Genomic DNA, 16,450 nt, shown 5'->3' with positions numbered 1-16,450 from the left:
AGACTTAGGCGAACGCATAGGAGATTTCTTTACCTCGGATTATGGCATTTGGGGGCCTACCCACGGCATGGCACGGCACAGTGGCAGAAGGATCGCTCAGACAAGCAATCAGAGGTGCCCTGATAGTCGATTCCCCTCGACGCAGCCATGGGAGCACCTTAGGAGATGCAGTGGATGTCCTCGACCACCCTTCGAAGGATTGTATGCGGCGTACGCGGGATTTGACCGCGGCGGCGAAATCCGTTTCTCCCCCGCGACGTTGGTGGATGACGATGGCACGAGCTATGGCTTCAGGGGGGGTCTCGCTTGGGTATATATGGGTGAAGAACGAGCCCAAGGCGTGGTGTAACACCCTGATTTTGGGGGTATAAAATTTCTTTCTAATTATCACCCAAAATCATGTGTTACTCTTCCTTTTCTCACTCTAGGCTTTCTCTCTCTCTAGATTCCTTCTCCCTTTTTTCCTTTTGATTAGAAATAGCTTAAACTAGTGCAGATTAATTATTTATTTTTGTCAAAACCTTATGAGTCATGACATGTTGCATCATGCTGAGCTTCAAATATTCTTTGAAGTATTGCACAAGTTTGAATTTATTTGAATTTGAAACCTAGTTTGAATTTGGATTTGAAAAACCTATAGAAAAAGAAATAGAAAAGGAATTAGAAAATCTAGAGAAAAAGAAAAGGAGAAAGCAGCCCAGTCGGCCCGCTAAGCCTAGCTAGGCCACGTGCCCGCGCGCTTGCGCCGCCTGACAGGCGGACCCTGCCTGTCAGCGGCAGTTCTCCCTCGCGCGTGCCCTCCCTCTCTCACTCGCTGACCAGTGGGGCCGATTTGTCGGCGCCAGTTTCCTTCACCCACGCACTCCCTCTCTCTCTCTCTGTCTCGCGGGCCTAGATCGCCAGCCGCCGAGCCGTTGCCCCGCGCACCCCTTTCTTCTCTCTGTGTCGTGGGCCTGCCCTGTCAGTTCTGCCCCCTCCGCGTTCGCCGTGGTCCGGCGCGTGCGCACTCGCGCATGTCGCCGGATTTCTCAGCCACGAAGCCCGCCCACGCGCCCAGCTCCCTTCTTAGAGCCCCACCAGTGCCCCGCACACACCCCTCACCTCATTTTGCGCAGCTTCGCCCTCTCTCGTGCTCTGCCCACGCTGCCAGCCGCCGCCCGAGACCCGCGCCCGCGTTCCCGGCCATCCAGCTCACCGAAGACCGCTCCAAGCCTCCCCGAGCTCCGCCCCGAGGTGAGACACCCGTCCCCGTGCCCAATTTCCCCTATTGCGCTTTGTGCTTGGCCAATTTTGGCATCGCCGGTGCTCGGCCGCGGTGGTCCGCCGTGCTCGCACGGTGGCCGGCCGATTTAGCCCGGTCTAGTTCACCGGAATAGGTCCCTGTATCGCCCCTGCCTCTGCTGAAGTTAGCCAAGGCCTTACCGCGCCATAAGCCCCCTCCCCGTGGCCAGAATGGCTCACCGGAGTTCCTCTGGCCCGCCCGAGGCCTTCTCATCGCCGTTCTCCCCTCTCTGTCCGTGGATTCAAGGTCCCTTCCCCGCCATTGAGTTCGCCGTGGCGCCCTCTTCCTCTCTGCCCAATTACGGCGACCCCGGACCCCCCTAGCTCACGCCTGCCTCAACTCCGGCGACCTCACCACCGCGGAGAGGAGCAGCGCCGCCCGTAGCCGTTCACCCCTCCCTGGTCTGATCCCCTCCGTTCGATCCTGATCGCACGACCCGGATCGCGGGTACCGCTTCGCGCATGCGCGCCTGACGCCCTGGCTCGCTTGTCAGCGCCGCCCGCAGCCGTCCGTCCTCCCCGGTCTGATCCCCTCCGTCCGATCCTGATCGCACGGCCCGCACCGCGGGTACGCTTCGCGCACGCGCGCTTGACGCCCTGGCCCGCCATTCAGCGCTGCCCACAGCCGTCCGTCCCCCTTGGTGTGATCCCCTCCATCTGATTCAGATCGCACGACCTAGACCGCGGGTACCGCTTTGTGCCCGCTTGCCCCTGTCAGCGCCCAAACACCCTGGCGCTGGGCCCGCTCGGTCAGCGCGCTCTCCCCCTCTGTCGCTGACACTCCCTAGCCCACCTGTCAGCGCTCGCCCGCCCGCGCGCGCACCCTTGGCCGCAATTCTAATCTCAGCCGTTGGTTTTAGATCTGACAGTTAGATTCACCTGATACCCCTTCGCGCGGTAGTTTTCTTAAAGAGACCCTCGGTTTATTGGAAATCAACATGCCATCCCTGGTTTTCTCGCGCAGGCCCCTGTATTCTTGCAGATTTAGCCCTGGACTTTTAAATATTCATAGAATTAGCCCTAAATTCATATTTTGAATTCCCAAACTTGTTTATTTCATAACTTTTGCATATGAGCTCCAAATTTAGTGATTCAAATTGCAAAATGGTCATAGAATTATTCTCTGTTTAAATAAAATAGGTTCACTTACTGACTGCACAATCTAATTTTTAGGATTGAATATGAACTAATGTAGATGTATGTTTTATTCATTTAATAAAATAAATAAAAGGAGAACCTTAGAGATTTAAACTTGTTTAAGCTTGTGAGATTAATAGTATGTATTACATAAGTTCATCTCTGTTCTAAATTTTTGGTCACCATAAAATAAATTGATCTATGATTATGTACTTGTAAATAACACTTAGGGAAATAATAATCTATTTTCAAATAAAGTTAATGTATACCATAGTTTATGTTATACTTTGAATTCATTATCCCTTATGTAGTATTATGTATTTTTAAGATCTGTTTCAATGTTTGTACATGTTTGGTGTGATGTTCATTTGTACTTTCCAAATGTATTGAATGCATGCTCGCTTTATTTACACAACGAGCAGTCCGAGGTTCCTGATTGTGTTGTTGGAGACCTCCCTGAGCAACAACCTGGTGAAGGCAAGTGTCCTCTAACCCATTATGTCCTACATACTTTATGATTCACTGTCCTGCATTACTTTATGAAACCTAAGGCTTGACTAGTCTGTATTCACTTATCCTTGTTTACCTTTTTGGGTTATCATGGTTAGCATGTTGCTATTGCCTTAACTTAATCAATGAACATGATGTGAACATTTATGATACGATATTGTTATCCTGATTATGTGGATGATCTTGTGATACCTTAGGGGGCTAAGGCCTTTTTCTTGAGTACCTCTCCATAAGGACCTGTTCGTGGAGTGACCACCCGGGATAATAGTACAACCATGAGGTTGGAATGGGATGCCCTTAGCTGATTAATTAGATGAACCTGGGGGTGTAGTTGGCTTTGCCGGAGGACCATCAATGGGGGCCGGGGCGTAGTGCTCGCTCTGCTAAGGTTGGGGTGCAGAGGTTCTTTCGATTTGGTTTTGTTAGTCACCCACCTTGGGGAGGTGTACTGCGTTTGTATGACTGGCAAAACCTAACAAGCAGCTATGCACCAGGGGAGTCTTTGTAAAGGCTACGTAGTGTATCCCTGGCCATTCACCTTGGTAGTGAAGATCGGGTCTGTACAACCCAGGCTAGAAAGGGATCACGACTTGTGGGTAAAGTTTACAACCTCTGCAGAGTGTTAAAAAACTGGTATATCAGTCGAGCTCACGGTTAAGAGCAGCCTTGGGATCCTCTTTGATTAGAAGAACTTTGGATACTTTTATGATGATGATTAACAATGATGTTATAAAATTTGATCTCTGGTATTTCCTCTTTTGAGGAAGTACTTTTGGGTAATAACTGGGTTTATTACTAAAAGTTGGCTCTACTAATAATGTTGAGTACCGTAATTAGAGGTACCCCCAATACTCCTAAACACGGCCAAAAAAACATCTTCAGAACAAACCATACGCGGCCGATAAAGCGAGGTCCAAGTCAAGGCCACACCTCCCGAGGGACGCGACCTCATCCGAGCCTAGCCTCGGCCTCGGGTGGGAACAGTAGTCCCGGACAGATTCACGCCTCGCCCGTGGGTCCCCTCAGGCGATGAGCGCACCCTCGGCTCGCCTGAAGCCTAGCTTGGGCAGACTTTGTCGTACAGCGACCTTGGCCAAATCGCCTTACCAGCCGACCGTATCGCATGTGCATTTAATGCGAGGATCGCCTGACACCTTATCCTGACACGCGTGCCCCAGTCGGCAAAGTCGAAGTGACCGCAGTCACTTCGCCTCTTTACTGAGCGATCAGACGGGAAAATAGTGTCGTTCACCCCGCTCCGGCTACCGTGCCAACCACCAGGATAAAACTGAGTCACGATCTCCCACGAGTTCGGCCTCGGGCGCAACAAGGAGCTCCGCCTCGCCCGACCTCCGGCCTTGGCCTCAGCCTCGACCTCGGAAGAAGATCTCCGCCTTGCCCGAGCCCAGCCTCGGCCTTGGAAGAAGATCTCCGCCTCGTCCGAGCCCAGCCTCGGCCTCAGGAGAAGTCTCTGCCTCGCCTGAGCCCAGCCTCGGCCTTAGGAGAAGTCTATGCCTCGCCCGACCTGGGCTTCGGACCGACTACGCTACGGGGGATACATCATTACCCTACTCCTAGCTGGCTGCCTCAGGCTATGAAGGAACAAGACCGGTGTCCCATCTAAGGTTACTCCGGTAACAGGTAATGATGGTTCCCCGCGCGCGCCCATGACGTCGGATTGCACTCAACCTCCTACGGAAGCAAGACAACGTCAGCAGAATCCATGCCACGCCGACAGCTGTGCTTCTACAGGGCTCAAGGCACTTCTCCGACGGCCACGCTAGCTCATGTACAGGGCTCAAGGCGCTTCTCCGACGGCCACGTTAGCTCGCAGCTACACCCCATTGTACAGCTGGGCATCTCCTTGTATCTATAAAAGGGGATGTCCAGGGCCTTCCTAAGGCACGTTCACATAGTGGAACACACAACACACCACGCAAGACGTTGTAACCCCTACTATAAGCACCTCGGTGCGAGATAACACAAGCCACATTTCCCTCTTGTGTTCCATCTTGCATCAACCCATCTGGGCAGGGACACGCAACAACAAATTTACTGGTCGGTTGACGGTCACCGCGGGTCCGAAACGCCGATAGTTGGCGCGCCAGGTAGGGGCTCGCTGCGTGTTAACGAACACTTTCCTGTTGAGTTCCAGATGGGTAGCCTCCAGCAGCCTCTTCAGCCGGGGACGCTGCTCCGCTTCAGGAGTTTCGAGTTCATGTCCCTCGACGGCAGCTACGACATGGTACTCCTCCCCCCGTAGCGCTACAGCAACGACGACAGTCGGCCCGCCCGGCAGCGGCGAGCTCGACGACAACTTCCCACCATGGCAGAAGAGGAACACCCGGGTTCGCCCCGCCACCCTCCTCGTCGGAGGAGGAGGAGACGCGGCAACCGTGGCCACGCAGGAGGCGGCACCTCATCGGCTGTCGGGCCAGAGCGAGTCGATGACGCCGGCACCCCTGCGGGGGCCATGTCGTGTGTTGTCCTCGCACCTGAGACAACGACGGGTGTCGCTTCCCCGCTATGTGCCAACCCCAAGCGGACGGATGACGCCATCGCCCTCGCAAAGGACTTGCTGGGCGTTAGCCTCGTACCTGAGATAACGGTGCAGTCCGTCTCCGACGCGACTTCGCCACCGTCCATTGACCAAGAGGTACCGTCCGTTTTCCACCCTGTCCCTTTTAGATTCAGCCTCGATCCACCAAGCAACCCCGTTTCGGTGAGCGCTTTCGCAAGGGCATACACTGACCTTCCAGGGTATCCTATGCGGTCATCTTGGGACCGACTGACGGCCGTCTCAACCTCCGGACCTGCGGGTTCCGAGGAAGACGATGACTCTGACTTTGGTTGGGATTTCTCTGGACTCAGTGATCCCAGTGCCATGCGAGACTTCATGTCCGCATGTGACTATTGCCTCTCCGGCTGCTCTGACGATGGCCATAGCCTCGGCGACGAGGGTTGCGACCCAAGCCGCGAGTGTTTCCACATCGATCAGGGGGATCACGGCGAGGACAACCACCTCGGCATGCTGCAAGATGATAATGCCCCTGTGCCTGCGTCTCGCGTTGACATCCCGCGGGAGCTAGCTGTGGTCCCAGTCCCTACGGGGGGCCAGGACACACAGCTCGAGCAATTCCGCGAGATGCAGGCCAAGCTCGATGAAGAAGCGGGGCGGCTTGTGCAGCTCCGACCAAACATCGAGCAGGAGTGGGTAGGCCGAGCACTTGTCGGAGGAGCGCCTCATCGGGCCCAAGACGTCCAGCACCGAATCGTTGATGATGCCAGGGCAAGGCTGCCCCTGGCCTTCAGTGGGGTCAGCCAGAATCTAGCTGCAGCAGCAATGCTACTTCGAGCGATGCCGGAGCCATCCACCACAGAGGGGCGGCGAATCCAGGGCGAACTCAAGGGTCTCCTTGAAAACGCAGCGGTCCGACGAGCCAAGAGCTCTACCTCCCGAAGGCAAGCGCGCCCCTCGGAGCATCGCGCAACGTCCTCCCGACTCCTGCGGGAGACCTCGGTCCGCACCGGGCGCGCATGGGACAGGACGCCTGCAGCCCCGGATCGCCTCGGCGACGAGCACCACCGCCGTGACCGTCGAGCCCGCCTCGACGAGAAGGTGCACCGAGGCTACCACCCTAGGCACGGAGGACGCTACGACAGTGAGGAGGACCAGAGCCCCTCGCTCGAACCGACAGGGCCGAGGGTCTTCAGCCGGGCCATACGACATGCGCCGTTCCTAGCCCGATTCTGAGCCCCGACAACCATCACCAAGTACTCAGGGGAGACAAGGTCGGAGTTGTGGCTTGCGGATTACCGGCTGGCCTGCCAGCTTGGAGGGACGAACGACGACAACCTCATCATCCGCAACCTCCCCTTTTTCCTCTCCGACGCTGCCCGAGCATGGCTGGAGCATCTGCCTCCTGCGCAGATCTTCGACTGGGACGACCTGGTCAAGGCCTTCGTGGGAAACATCCAAGGTACGTATGTGCGCCCTGGGAACTCATGGGATCTCTGAAGCTGCCGCCAGCAAACAGGGGAATCCCTGCGAGAGCACATCCGACGGTTTTCAAAGCAGTGCACCGAGCTGCCCAACATCACCAACTCGGACGTCATCGGGGCATTCCTCGCCGGCACCACGTGTCGGGACCTGGTGAGCAAACTGGGGCGCAAGACTCCCACCAAGGCGAGCGAATTGATGGACATCGCCTCCAAGTTCGCCTCTGGTCAGGAGGCGGTCGAAGCCATCTTTCGAAAGGACAAGCAGCCTCAAGGAAGACAGAAGGAAGACGCCCCCGAGGCGTCCGTCCAGCGTGGCTCGAAAAAGAAGGCCAAGAAGAAGGCACAAGCAAAGCGTGACGTCGTTGACGCGGATCTCGTTGCCGCTGCTGAGCACAGGAATCCTCGGAAGCCCCCCGGAGGAGTCAACACGTTTGACAAGATGCTCAAGGAGTCGTGCCCCTATCACAGGGGTCCCGTCAAGCACACCCTTGAGGAGTGCAACATGCTCCGGCGCTACTTCATCAAGGCGGGACCCTCGGCAGAAGGTGGCAAGGACCAAGGCAACAACAAAAAGGGGGCGACAAGGATGAGGAGTTCCCGGAGGTCCGCGACTGCTTCATGATCTACGACGGACAGGTGGCGAACGCCTCGGCTCGGCACCGCAAGCAGGAGCGCCGGGAGGTCTGCTCAGTGAAGGTAGCGGCGCCGGTCTACCTAGACTGGTCCGACAAGCCCATCACCTTCGACCAAGGAAACCACCCCGACTATGTGCCGAGCCAAGGAAGGTACCCGCTCGTCGTCGACCCCGTCATCGGCAACGCTAGGCTCACCAAGGTCCTCATGGACGGAGGCAGCAGCCTCAACATCATCTACGCCGAGACCCTAGGGCTCTTGGGGATAGATCTGTCCATGATCCGGGCCGGTGCAGCACCCTTTCACGGGATCGTCCCCGGTAAGCACGTCCTACCCCTAGGGCAACTTGATTTGCCCGTCTGCTTCGGAACTCCCTCCAACTTCCGCAGGGAAACCATCACGTTCGAGGTGGTCAGGTTCTGAGGAACCTATCACGCGGTGCTGGGGAGACCGTGCTACGCCAAGTTCATGGCAGTCCCCAACTACACATACCTCAAGCTCAAGATGTCGAGCCCCAAGGGAGTCATCACCGTCGGATCCACGTACCGCCACGCTTACGAGTGCGAGGTGGAATGCGTGGAGTATGCTGAGGCCATCGCCGAGTCCGAGGCCCTCATCGCCGACCTGGAATGCATCTCCAAGGAGGCGCCCGACGCGAAGCGCCACACCGGCAACTTCGAACCAGCTGAGGCGGTTAAGACTGTCGCCCTCGACCCCAGCAACGACGCCTGCAAGCAAGTCAGGATCGGCTCTGAGCTCGACCCCAAATAGGAAGCAGTGCTCGTCGACTTTCTCCGCGCAAATGCCGAAATTTTTGCGTGGAGTCCCTCGGACATGCCAGGCATACCGAGGGATGTCGCTGAGCACTCACTGGATATCCAAGTCGGTGCCCGACCCGTGAAGCAGCACCTGCGCCGCTTTGACGAAGAGAAGCGCAGAGCCATAGGCGAGGAGATCCACAAGCTGATGGCTGCAGGGTTCATCAAAGAGGTATTCCATCCCGAATTGTTAGTTAACCCTGTGCTTGTGAAGAAAAAAGGTGGGAAATAGAGGATGTGCATGGACTACACTGGTATAAACAAAGTATGTCCGAAGGTCCCCTACCCTCAGCCTCGCATCGATCAAATTGTGGACTCCACTGCTGGGTGCGAAACCCTGTCACTCCTCGACGCCTATTCAGGTTATCACCAAATCAAGATGAAAGAATCCGACCAGCTCACGACTTCTTTCATCACACGTTTTGGCATGTATTGTTATACTACTATGCCAATTGGCTTGAGGAATGCAGGTGCCACCTACCAAAGGTGCATGAACCACATGTTCGGACAACACATTGGCAGAACGGTCGAGGCTTATGTCGATGACATCGTTGTCAAGACCAGGAAGGCCTCTGACCTCCTCTTCGAGCTCGAAGTGACTTTCGGGTGCCTGCGCGCAAAAGGTGTAAAACTCAATCCCGAGAAGTGTGTCTTCGGAGTCCCCGGAGGCATGCTCCTGGGGTTCATCGTCTCCGAAAGAGGCATCGAGGCCAACCCGGAGAAAATCGCAGCCATCGCCAACATGGGACCCATCAAGGATTTGAAAGGAGTACAAAAGGTCATGGGATGCCTTGCGGCTCTGAGCCGCTTCATCCCGCGCCTCGGCGAGAAAGGATTACCCTTGTACCGCCTCTTAAGGAAGGCCGAGCGCTTCACTTGGACCCCTGAGGCCGAGGAAGCCCTCGAAAACTTAAAGGCACTCCTTACAAACGCGCCCATCTTGGTGCCCCCCGCTGCGGGAGAAGCCCTCTTGATCTACGTAGCCGCAACCACTCAGGTGGTCAGCGCCGCGATTGTAGTTGAGAGACGAGAAGAGAGGCATGCACTGCTCGTCCAGAGGCCGATCTACTTCATCAGTGAGGTGCTATCCGAGACCAAGATCCGCTACCCACAAATCTAGAAGCTACTGTACGCAGTAAATCTGACGCGGCGAAAGTTGCGACAATACTTCGAGTCTCATCCGGTGACTGTGGTGTCATCCTTCCCCCTGGGAGAGATCATCCAGTGTCGAGAGCCTCGGGTAGGATAGCAAAATGGGCAGTGGAACTCATGGGCAAAACAGTTTCATTTGCCCCTCGGAAGGCCATAATATCCCAAGTCTTAGCGGACTTCGTGGCTGAATGGGTCGACACCCAATTGCCGACAGCTCCAATCCAGACCGAACTTTAGACCATGTACTTCGATGGATCGCTCATGAAAATAGGAGCACACGCTGGCTTGCTCTTCATCTCACCCCTCGGGAAACATGTGCGCTACGTGTTGTGCCTCCATTTTTCGGCATCAAACAACGTGGCCGAGTACAAGGCTTTGGTTAACGGGTTGCGCATCACCATCGAGCTAGGGGTTCGGCGCCTCGACGCTCAGGGCGACTCGCAGCTCGTCATTGACCAAGTCATGAAGAGCTCCCACTGCCGCGATCAAAAAATGGAGGCCTACTGCGACGAAGTTCGGCGCTTGCAGGATAAGTTCCACGGGCTGGAACTCAACCATGTTGCTCGGCGGTACAACGAGACTACGGATGAGCTGGCTAAAATAGCCTCGGGGCGAACAACAGTTCCCCCGGACGTCTTCTCCAGGGACATATATCAACCATCCGTGAAACTCGAGGACGTGCCCGAGCCCGACGAGACCTCGGCCCAGCCCGAGGTACCCTCATCCGCCGAGGGTGAGGCCTTGCGCATCGAGGGAGAGCGGAATGGGGTTACACCAAACCAAAACTGGCAGACCCCGTACCTGCAATATCTCCTCTGTGGAGAGCTACCCCTCGACAAGGCCGAAGCTCAGCGACTGGCTCGGCGTGCCAAGTCGTTCGTTTTACTGGGTGATGAAAAAGAGTTGTACCACCGCAGCCCCTCAGGCATTCTCCAACGGTGCATATCCGTCGCCCAAGGACAAGAGCTGTTACAAGAAATACACTCGGGGGGCTTGTGGTCACCATGCAGCACCTCAGACCCTCGTCGGAAACGCTTTCCGACAAGGTTTCTACTGGCCGACCGCGGTGGCCTACGCCACTAGGATTGTACGCTCCTGCCAATGGTGTCAATTCTACGCGAGACAGACGCACCTGCCCGCTCAGACCCTGCAAACAATACCCATCACTTGGTCGTTTGCCGTATGGGGTCTGGACCTCGTCGGTCCCTTGCAGAAGGCACCCGGGGGCTTCAAGCACCTGCTGGTCGCCATCGACAAATTCTCCAAGTGGATCGAGGTCCGACCCTTAACCAGCATCAGGTCCGAGCAGGCGGTGGCGTTCTTCACAAACATTATCCATCGCTTTGGGGTCTCAAACTCCATCATCACCGACAATGGCACGCAGTTCACTGGGAAGAAGTTCCTGGACTTCTGCGAAGACCACCACATCCGTGTGGACTGGGCCGCGGTAGCTCACCCCATGTCAAATGGGCAGCTGGAGCACGCCAACGGTATGATTTTGCAGGGACTAAAGCCGAGGATCTACAATGACCTCAACAAGTTCGGCAAGCGATGGATAAAAGAACTACCCTCGGTGGTGTGGAGTCTGAGGTCGACGCCAAGCCAAGCCACGGGTTTCTCGCCGTTCTTTCTAGTCTATGGGGCCGAGGCCATCCTACCCACAAACTTAGAATACGGTTCCCCGAGGACCAAGGATTACGACGACCAAAGCAACCAGACCAACCGAGAAGACTCGTTGGACCAGCTGGAAGAGGCTCGGGACGTGGCCTTACTACACTCGGTGTGGTATCAACAGTCCCTGCGACGCTACCACGCCCGAAGGGTTCAGCCCCGAGGCTTCCAAGTGGGAGACTTGGTACTTCGGCTGCGACAAGACGCCCGAGGGTGCCACAAGCTTACTCCTCCCTGGGAAGGGCCCTTCATCATCGCCAAGATTTTGAAGCCCGGAACACACAAGTTGGCCAACAATCAAGGCGAGGTCTACAGCAACGCTTGGAACATCCAACAGCTACGTCGCTTTTACCCTTAAAATGTTTCAAGTCGTTTATGTACCTCGCTTTCTTTACATAAATAAAGTCTAACCATCAAGGAAGGGTCAGCCTTGCCTCGACAAAGCCCGACCCTCCCTCGGGGGCTAGAAATGGGGAACCCCCTCTGCGTCAAAATTTTCCTCGAAAAGGTCTTTTGCCAGAACATCTTTCGCGCTTTTCGACTGCTTCAATAATAGAATCGTAAAGACAAGCGAGAGAGACCTTGAACGTAAGGTCGATCGAGCCGAGGGACTCCTACACCTCCGGGATATGGATACCTCACTCGTCACCTTCCGCAAAAAGTAACTCACGCTCAGATAAGCGATTATGCTACCGAACAAGTCCTAACGCTCGAAAACTCTTCTGCTAGAATGACTTTTGTGCCGTTTCGACTGCGTCGATAACAGAATCCTAAAAACAACGAGGGACCACGTAAGCGGCAAGGCCGACCGAGCCGAGGGACTCCTACGCCTCCGGGATACGGATACCTCACTCATCACCTTCCGCGAAAAGTGACTCACGCTCGGACAAGGAATTCTGCTACCGGACAAGTCCTAACACACGAAACGAGAGGAAAACACAGCTTTATAATCTAGCGTTAAAATGTTTAGGCCTCAGCGGCCGCAAAAAACATACGCATACTTCAAAGCAAACTGTTCTTGCAGGTTCAGACAGCGGCAGGGGGAGGAGCGGCACCCTCAGCGCCGTTTCCACCCTCGGCAGAATCTGGCCCGGCCCCAGGCGGCGACACGGGCGGAAGGACCTCCACCTCGAAGGAGGAAGCCAGCGCCGCACTTGGACCCTCGACAGCCGCATCAAGCCTCTGGACCTCGGCTAAGGCAGCCTCCTCATCGTCGGGTAAGCAGTACCCCTCGCTAACCCACTCCAGATCCACATCGTAGTGGGAAGCGAGCACGGCGAAGGCCTGCATGACGCCATGGTGCAGCACCCCACGGAGTCTGTTGTGCACATGACCGCCCAAGGCCCGCAGATGACTCTGGGGGGAGCTACCCGAGGGGACACCGTCGAGGCCAAAGGCCTGGCAGAAAGCCAAGATAGCCTCGGACATGGCCACACGCTCGGCCTCCTTCTGCTCAGCCACCTCGGCAAGCGCCTTGCAGTTCTTGACGGACTCGTCAAGAGCCGTCTCAAACCCTGCAGACAGCAGGACAACATTCTTCAGACGCAAGGAGAAGAATGGAGACAAAAACAAAGTCACAAGCGGGCAAAACATTCCTTCGGCCCGAACGGATGCCTCGGCTAGCCGCTCCGTAGCCTCAGCCAGCTGACCTCTAAGGGCCTCAGCCCGGCTCACGGCCTCGGCAGCTTAGCTCCGAGATTGGTCCCGTTCACCGATAGCCTGGCCAAGCTCCAGTTGCTGCAGTCGCATCTCCTTGGCCTGGAAGCCACCAGCTCCCAGGCCGACAAAGCCTCCGCTCGTGCTGACACCGCCTCCGACCTCAGCTCATCGCAGAGCAGCCGAAGGTCCGCCACCTCGGCGCTCATTGGCCTCGGTAAGCACAGCTCGCTGGGACCACATCGAATCCCAGACATCGCTCTCATGGCGGAGAAACAGCAACTTGGCGGTGCTCACGTCCGCAAGTTCCTAAGAAAGGAAAACAGGATATTACAAAGAATGCCCTGGTCACGCAAGGTATACATCTAAATCCTTACCTGGAAGACCCTAGGAACGTCCCTGGAAAGGATCTCCATGGTCGACCGAAGCGACCTCATCGCCGCCTCGGTATACTCACGGAAACTATCCTGGGACCTCTCCTCCAGCTCATTGTTGAGGGAGAGGAGGGGTTCCGAATCCGAGGTGCCGCAGCTCCAGAACAGGAGCGGCCGCCCACCCCACTCACTGAGGTCGAGCTGCGCGGGGATAAGGCCGCTGCTCCCCAAGACGGGCCACGGCTCTTCACGCCCCTCGGCCAAGGCATCGGGTCCCCCTGCAGCCGATGCATCGGGCACCACCGCTGTCGACGTACTGGGCCCCTCCTCGGCTAGGGCGGCAAGCCTCCGATCACCGACCTCGGCAACGACAGTCGCCCCCTCCTCCTGGCCGAGAACGGAGAGGTCGGGGATGACCACGGGCAGCGGCGCCTCAACCGTCCCGACGTTGGCGGCGATGGGCCGCTCCATGGGCGAATCAGCGACGACCCCGGCAGGAGTCAACGCCGACACCAGCAACAAGTCAGCCGGGCCTGGGGCCACGGCCGCGTTAGCTGCCTCCCCCGGCGTGATGGCCGCTCCGACATGGGGGTCAGCCTGGGAGGCTTGCCCCATGGCAACTCGCACCGCCTGGGCCCCCCGCTGGAGAGCACCTTGTGCAGAGGCCAACCAACCGGCGTGGCGCGCCGCAGCACCGGCCGCCGAAGCCGGCTTCGTCTTGAGGGCCTTCGTTGGGGCCAGACCAGCCAAGCCCTGCTTCCTCTTGCTGAAAGGGAGAGACGGCAAGTTCAAGACACACAGTGAAAAAGGCGAAACAGGGGTATCCTCGGATACTTACCCGCTCCGGACCAAGGCCAACCGTGCCTGTGGGGAGGCCCCTTGTGGCGGAACTGCCCGAATTATTCCAACTTAAGTGTCTAAGTCCCGCTTTAAAGGCTAGACCACACTTAAATGGGAATGACCCGTCAATCCCTCGGATCTAGTCCGACGCGGCCACTGACAGGATCAAGTACCACAATCTCACTCGATGGTGAGTCACAGAGCAAATACAATAAAGCATAAAACCATGCATGAAAGAGTATTAAGTTATTACATCATCATCGGAGTTTTTCAAAAATAGCCATCAGTGTTCGAAGTGCAGCGGAATAAAACTAACGGTAAGTAAACAGAGAGATGGGGAAGCATGTCCCATCACTCCTCATGCTCCTCCTCAGCCGAGGCAGGGTCCCACTCGACAGTCCAACCCGGTGGCAAGATGGACGGCCAAGTCACTCCAGCAACCATTTCCTCCAGAGAACCTGTAAAAATTATGCCACAAGCAAGGCTGAGTATACTAATACTCAGCTAGACTTACCCGGTGTGAGGAGTCTACTCCTCTACCTCTAGACATGCAGCTGTTTGGCTGTGGGGTTTGGTTGCCAAAAGCACTAGCTGAGTTTCTAAATCAAGTTTTTAACTTTGTCAAATTTAAGTGTGACTCTCTTAAGGCTAAAGATGTACTATCTATTCATACATGGTAGCAAACATTATTAGCAATCAACAGCTTACATCAACTCATCATATTTCCACTTGTTACTCAATGCAGTACAATGGATCAAGCAGTCTCATTAGCTGCGAGAAGCAGACGATTCGAATCGAGTTTTTATCCTTGCAAGGTAAACCTAAACACACGACATGCAGGGGCACTCCGTCCCCACACATATCAACCGTCCCCATCGGTTCCCTGGCAACAGAAAGGGGCTCACCGCCTTGGCGTACAATGCCTCACTCACCCCGACTGTCGTCGTGCAGTGACCGCACTTGTACCCACCATAACCGGAATGGGAGACCACGTCTCAGGTCGCGTGAGGAGGGCAATCTGCGGGCAGGTTCACTCAGGTACTAGGCTTACCGATTTACCATATTTCTCGGTATGTGTTTAGTACGTTCAAACGCTTGACACAGGTATCCGCACGTTAATCCTTATTCCATTTTCCCATCTCGTAGACAACCAATCCCCATGGATTGTTGTCTACCACTAGTATCATAATAGTATGAAGGTGGTTACAACCAAATCCTGATCTCGCGCGAGTGCTAGAAAAATCACTCGTCTTCTACCGAGATCCTAATTAAATAAAGCAACTACTCGACCTATCATACTAGTATTCATCTCAAAAGGATTCCTGAGATCATGCAACTAGGGTTTCAAACAATTCCTACACCTAAGTGCACAATCAATCCTACAATCATTAAGTGAAGTAAAATAGCATAATTAACAGGTTATGCATAAAACCGGGGCTTGCCTTCCAAAGCAGTGGCAGGCAGGTCCTCTGGTGCAGACTCTGGTGCTGGATCCGGGACTACCTCCTGAGCAACTCCTTGCTCCGGCACGAGGACGTATTCTCCGTCAGCAAGGTTACAGTCTATCGAATGCAATGAACATGTATGTCATGATTATGCAGGATTTAATAACATTATGTTAAAAGAAACTAAGTCAAGAGGTAACTTAGGGTTTCTTAGTCATGCGAGGCTCCAAGTGGTTTATACTTATTACCCTTTAGGCTTAGGTTTTCATTGAGGATAACATAGTGGATTTGTATTGTCTTTATACCTTTCAGTGGACAAATTACAAGGGTTTTAGGATGACACTAATTACCAATATTTATTTTCCTTTCTTCATTTTCTACTTATGGTTTCTAGTGTAGGTTTGAACTACGACAGTGGTTTAATATTTTCCAAAAATTCTGTAAAAATTACAGTGGGTTGCCATTTGCTATTCTAGCCTGTTTTAGGAATTTGAGGCTCAACATATAAAGGCTATGCTTAAGACAAAAAGAATAAAAGTTGGGTAAAAGGGCCACTTTGTACTACAACTCTTAATTAGAGGTGGGGTCTGTCCTAAGGGTTATTTTTGTTGGCATCTAACAGTAATAATAGGCTTCTGTGCCAAAAACCACAGAAGGCTAAGGGGTGGTTATTTAGTTATGATTTTCTAAAGTTTAATGTCAAAAAGGCACTTTCTACTACATTGTTATTTGAAAAATGTCAAACAGCAGATTTCATATTTTTCCTAAGTTCTTAATAACAAAACATTAACTATCCCAAGGGTGGGGGTGTTTTCACCTTGGGGTTATTTTTGTAGGGTGTTTCTAAGTTTTCCTTGTTTTATTCAAATAAAAGGTATCCCACTTATTTTATACTAAACCAGGGTATGATGGATTTTTCCAGTGAACTACA

The sequence above is a fragment of the Zea mays genome, chromosome 3 (assembly GCF_902167145.1).
Source record: "Zea mays cultivar B73 chromosome 3, Zm-B73-REFERENCE-NAM-5.0, whole genome shotgun sequence".
In the NCBI taxonomy this organism is placed as follows: domain Eukaryota; kingdom Viridiplantae; phylum Streptophyta; class Magnoliopsida; order Poales; family Poaceae; genus Zea; species Zea mays.
This window is presented reverse-complemented; position numbering follows the sequence as displayed.